The sequence below is a fragment of the Conger conger genome, chromosome 14 (genome assembly GCF_963514075.1).
Source record: "Conger conger chromosome 14, fConCon1.1, whole genome shotgun sequence".
NCBI lineage: Eukaryota > Metazoa > Chordata > Actinopteri > Anguilliformes > Congridae > Conger > Conger conger.
The window spans coordinates 1,080,289-1,086,778 of NC_083773.1; positions in this window are offsets into that span (position 1 = coordinate 1,080,289).

Consider the following 6,490-nt stretch of genomic DNA (forward strand, 5'->3'; position numbering starts at 1 on the left):
AACAACGGTTAGCTAGCATTACGTTCTGGAATTCAACTCAGTTGATCAGTCAGTTCAAACAAATAGGGAATAATTACAAAAAAATCCAAACTGATGGAATTTTCTATTTTTGTCCACAAACACAAAATTTAAAAAATGGCAAAATAAGTCAAACTATGTCAATATATCAAAATATTCTGTAGACTCACCTCAACAGATTGTTGTGTGAAAATGTGAGGTTTTGTGATTGGAGGTCATGCTCATAATCATCGGGCTTGCATTTGACACCGTATTTTGTTGCTTTGAGGAAGGTACACATACCTGTCTTAACTGAGAGACTTCACACAGACTGTTTAACGGGGTGAAGAGGCAGATTCATCCAGAGAGCTGTGACACAAACCTGCTGTACTTACGGATCGGAGTACTGTACTGATTTCACCAAAGAAACAAAGATTTTAGCCTCTGATAATTCTTTCATACCTTGAACTGGAAACTAAATGATGAAAAAGTTGGAGCTTTTTTTTGATTACTATGCAATCCTCCGGACTGAAACTCTTGTGTTTCTTTGCCATTTCAGGCTGTCGTTTTACTAATCTTGTTTGAACAATTACGAACGAAACATGCGTAAATGAACAAAGCAGATGGATCCATTTTGTATTTTCTGGAATAAAGCTGCGTTTTAAAATCACTTTTGGGTTTGTGGTCATTTGGAGAGGTGGTGAGGTCATACGGTAAAATAAGGAAAATATAGGGCGGCCTGTAGTGTAGTGGTCGGTGGTTCGATCCCCGGTGTAGCCACAATGAGATCTGCACAGCCGTTGGGCCCTTAACCCTGCATTGGTCCAGGGGAGGATTGTCTACTGCTTAGTCTAATCAACTGTACGTCACTCTGGATAAGAGCGTCTGCCAAATTCCATTAATGTAATGTAATGTAAGGAGAGCGTTTCCATAGGAAGTAAGGAAACATCAAATCAGCGGACCTTACATATGAAGTGTGCTCTTTCCTTTCATTTCCGAACAGTGTCCACATTCCTTATTCTTGCAGAGCTTCTTAATACGGCTTCTTCAATAAAAACCCTTTATTGTTCTCTGCTGACACTTCCTTTTTCCAGAGTTCAACACTTCATTCAACCTGAAAGGAACATGTCAGGCTGTGAGTTTGATTCCTTAATTGCTCATCTGCTCTCCTACTTGTGCACTGGAGTGTGTCACTGAGAGAAGTTCTGCAGTCTCTCTCACACACACACACACACACACACATTACTGCACATACACACACGTGCACACACACACACCCACACATACACACTCACACACACACATCACTGCACATACACACACATGCACACACACACACCCACACATACACATTACTGCACATACACACACATGCACACACACACACCCACACATACACACTCACACACACACATCCATGCACACACACATACTCACACACCAATATACACACACAAATACACACATTACCACATATACACACACATGCACACACACACACCCACACATACACACACACCAATATACACACACACACACACACATTACTGCACATACACACACATGCACACACACACACACACACCCACACATACACACACACCCATGCACACACACATACTCACCCGTACACACACTCCTATACACACACAAACACAGACTCACACACACATACACACACACCAATATACCAATACACAAATACACACACAACCACATACACACATCCATGCACACACATACTCACCCGTACACACACACATACGCACCCGTACACACACTCCTATACACACACACAAACACACACCCGTACACACACTCATGTACACACACACACACCTGTACACACACTCATATACACACCTGTATACAGACTCATATACACACACCCGTACACACACTCATATACACACACAAACACACACCTGTACACACACTCATATACACACAGAAACACACACCCGTATACACACACAAACAAACACCCGTACACACACACATACACACCTGTATACAGACTCTCACACACACAAACACACACCCGTACACACACTCATATACACACACAAACACACACCCATACACACACAAACACAGACTCACACACACACTCATACACGGATAGAAATATATAACTCCTCTCTCCATCTTCCAGACCCAAAAAGTGAGGGTGTGTTTCCGTGGGCTGGAGCCCCTCTCTCTGTCCTCTCCCAGGTCCAGTGTGACTGACACCAGCGGAACAGCACCGCGCCAACACTTCCTGCTCTGGTCACCTTGGTAACGGCATCAGCCGGTGTTCTCTCCAATCAAGGGCAGAGGACTCCATTTCTGTCCTTTCGTCCGTTTCGTTTCTCAGTGAATTTGGATTAGCTGTATCTGTTTGTCTACAACATCGTCCTGCGGTTCAGGAGAGTCGAGTGCCTCCAGCTGCAGATCATTTCACTCGATGGTGAAGTCATTGTGTTTGAGTACACAACATACTCTCCGAAAAATTGGTTCCAAAACCACCATTTGATTCCCCTTTGATTCAATAGAAGAACCCTGTCTAGTTGATAGATGGTTCCATAAAGAACTAAAGCCGGTGCCTCTATGGAGACAAGCCAAAGAACCCTGCAGTGGCTGCTCCACTGGCCTGCCAAAGAAAATATTTAATTAGTGTCCAATATCCAGGGCTATTTTTCTCTGAAACACACAGGCGTGAATACAGATCGATTTCGTCTTCGGTTCCCGACCAACAAATCCTTTTTAAGGTCTAATTATTTTCCATTTCAGTCATTTATCAGATGCTGTGTTCCACAGGCTCTTACCCAGATTGCGTGTTTACACACTCTCCGTTAGTACGGTCCGTTCATTTGCTGAAGATCTCGTACACTTCGCTGTATGGCAGGGGGGCCTGTACCCTGCATTGCTCCAGGGGAGGATTGTCTCTTGCTTAGTCTAATCAACTGTACGACGCTCTGTATAAGAGCGTCTGCCATATGCCATTAATGTAGTGTAGTGTAGTGTAGTGTAGTGCAATGTAATGTAATGTAATGTAATGTAATGCAATGTATGTTGCTCTGGATAAGAAAAGTGCAGCACATATTACAGCCTTTAAACAGTCTGCCAAACCTGCTGAGAGAGTACTCTGGCTGGAGCCCAAGCAGCAGGGAGCAGGGCTGCCTTCACAGCAGGGCCGCCTTCACAGCAGGGCTGTCCTCACAGCAGGGCTGCCTTCACAGCAGGGCCTCACAGACCGGGCCCTGGACCTCGCGTCTGAGCAGCGCCGAGCCCGGAGAGCGCTTTTGGGGTTTGGGGTGTGAGGACTTGCCCCCCTTCGGCCCCTCCTGCCCCCCCCCCCCAGCCTGCAGCCTGTTCCAAAGGTCGAAGACAAAAAATGTACTGTTCTGTCCGCGATCCACTGCACCCCTGGACGCATTCAGCATTCATCTCCACTTCCACACACAAGCAGAGAGGACAGCCCGGCTCTCAGATCCACCGCCGACATCTGCAACTGTTCCTCCTCCCCACCCCCCCCCCCACCCCCACCCTGAATTCTGCACAATGTCTCACGTACTCCTCACAGAAACCCAAGGAAAATACCTTCTGAATATTAACTATAAAATTACAAAGCCCGCATTGTAATAGAGGGGAAGAGGTCACAGGCGGTGATGAAAATCATAAATTAATACGCAGACATGAAAGGCTGTCGGCCCCTGGGCCGTGGGATCCCGGTTCCTCTCTCCGCTGCGGTGCCAGGCGATCAGCTGACCTGTTCTAAAGTCGGGGTCAGGGGAACACACCAAGCCCCGTATATCTGGCAGAGCTGCTGTTTTTTACGCCGCGATAAAGTTCCTCACCTCGTGCGGGGGACAGTACTATCTAACCAGGAATAAAACGCATTCTCCCGTTTCAGCGATGTTTCAGCAGGTATTTCGGTGGATGTTTTTATTAAAAATCGTTTCGGTGTTCTGTGTTTACTCGAGGGTGGTGAGGCAGAGCCCACTGTACGTATTTATGTTTTATATTTTTGTTCCTTGTGGGTTATGAATGAAACCTTTTTAACCGCCAGTTCGGGACAGTTTGAGGGAAAACACCTTTTTTTCAGGAAACCTTTTGATTTTAAGAAATGTAAATTGTGCTCACTCTGGAACACGGTTTTAATGACTCCCGATATCTCATTGGCTCCCTCAAAGCCATACGACCAATCATCACGTTTATGAGCGCTTATGTAACAGGTACTGCAATGTCATTTGTGTTCTGCAAATACTGTGGCCGTGCACTCAAAACGTCTGAATATGCAAAACAACTAAGCAAATGTCCTGCCATATCTTAAAGATAAAAAAGTACTTTTGAACTTTGGGTACTGTGCTATTTAACCTCTAACCATTGGGTATTTGCATTATTTAACCTTTAACACAGCTTTAGAATTTTGCAATTTTTGTTAAAAACATGGATGTGAACTTTTAATTAGCTGCCAAGAAACCTGTGGCTAGAAACAGCTAATGTGGCATTAGCCCACAAAATGGCATCTTATCACTTTTAACATTTCTCCATTGAAGTGTTAAAAGTGAACCAACTAGTCTGGTTAGTTAGTCCAGCTGGTCATTATGACGCACAACGCGATTATCTAAGATGGCCGCTTTTAACAATGGCAGACACAGATGCTTTCCACCTACACGCCTATGCCGCGTTGCCGACCGGATCTCTTTCGGACGAGACATTAAACCGAGGTCCTGACTCACTGCGGTCACTAAAGATCCCATGACTCTCTTCACAAAGAGCAGGGGGTTCCCCAGTGTCCTGGCTGAATTCCCAACCCTGGCTCTTTCAACCTGCCACCTAATCATCCCTGATTCAATTGGCAAAAACATTGTTCTCTCTCTCTCTCTTCACCTCAGCTGGTGTGTGGTGAGCGTTCTGGCACAAAATGGCTGCCGTTGTTTCACCCAGGTGGGTGATGGACATTGGTGGTGGTTCATAGGTCCAAAAAAGCTCTATATAAATATAATGATCTGTGTATTTATCTACAGGCACCTTAGCAGGGGTGGACTGAGGCTGACTTCAGGGTGGCCTGTAGCGTAGTGGTTAAGGTACATGACTGGGAAGGTCGGTGGTTCTAATCCCGGTGTAGCCACAATAAGATCCGCACAGCCGTTGGGCCCTTGAGCAAGGCCCTTAACCCTGCACTGCTCCAGGGGAGGATTGTCTCCTGCTTAGTCTATTCGACTGTACGTCGCTCTGGATAAATGCCAATAATGTAATGTAATGTAAAAATATTGAAACAAGGCACAGAAACCGTGGCATGGGTGGGCCGCTCCCACACCGAAGGGCCTTCTTCTGCCGTCTGTCTCGTGTGAGGTTGCCACGGCAGCGAGAGGCACATGTGGCTGCAGAGAGATCCAAACTCACATTTCTGTGACAAAAACAAAACAAAACCCAAACACCAGACTGCGAGAGCCATTTAGAAACATGAGCTCATGCATATTCAGCAAGCGGCACCGTTTGGCTCCTACGTACTGGGTAATTAAGTGAAATTATTTCTCTGAAAAGCAAAAACAATCTCCAGATGTAATGAATGAAGAGAACTGACACGCGCGATGTACAATAATGCCAGACAATAGGTGTTCTTCACACCTGATGAAATCCTTTCCTGCTCATTCAGCTGAAGAATGCTCTCCCCTGCTTTGGAAACTGAAAAAAAAGACTGCTATGGTAACAAGCCCAAGTATTTAGCAGAACAAAACAAAGCAAATCTGCACTAATAACATTAAACAGACATTTGAAAAATGCAAAAACAACATGATTTCACAAAGGACCCAAACCTCTGTGACTCGAGACGTCGGCGTGTCTCGACTTCTGAGCTGCTCTCCTGTTGCCCAGGGTTACATCAGTGCTGCGTGCGGTACAGTGTTCCTCTGTTGCCATGGTTCCTCAGGTCGCACACAGACACCGGGCGGTCCGGGGTGAGCGACCGCTGAGGCTACGCTGCGTCCTGGAGCGGCAGAGAGCAGCAGAGAGCAGCAGAGAGCGGCAGAGAGCAGCAGAGAGCAGCAGAGAGCGGCAGAGAGCAGCAGAGAGCGGCAGAGAGAGGCAGAGAGAGGCAGAGAGCAGCAGAGAGAGGCAGAGAGCGGCAGAGAGAGGCAGAGAGCAGCAGAGAGCGGCAGAGAGCGGCAGAGAGCGGCAGAGAGCAGCAGAGAGCAGCAGAGAGCGGCAGAGAGCGGCAGAGAGCAGCAGAGAGCAGCAGAGAGCGGCAGAGAGCAGCAGAGAGCAGCAGAGAGCGGCAGAGAGCGGCAGAGAGCGGCAGAGAGCGGCAGAGAGCGGCAGAGAGCAGCAGAGAGCGGCAGAGACCGGCAGAGAGCAGCAGAGAGCGGCAGAGAGCGGCAGAGAGCGGCAGAGAGCGGCAGAGAGCGGTAGAGAGAGGCAGTGATCGTGTCGTGACCGTGCCCCACGCTCCTCCGTGCTCCATGGCGTGGGCTGACCCCAGCACTGAGTCTCCAGTCTCATCTGCATC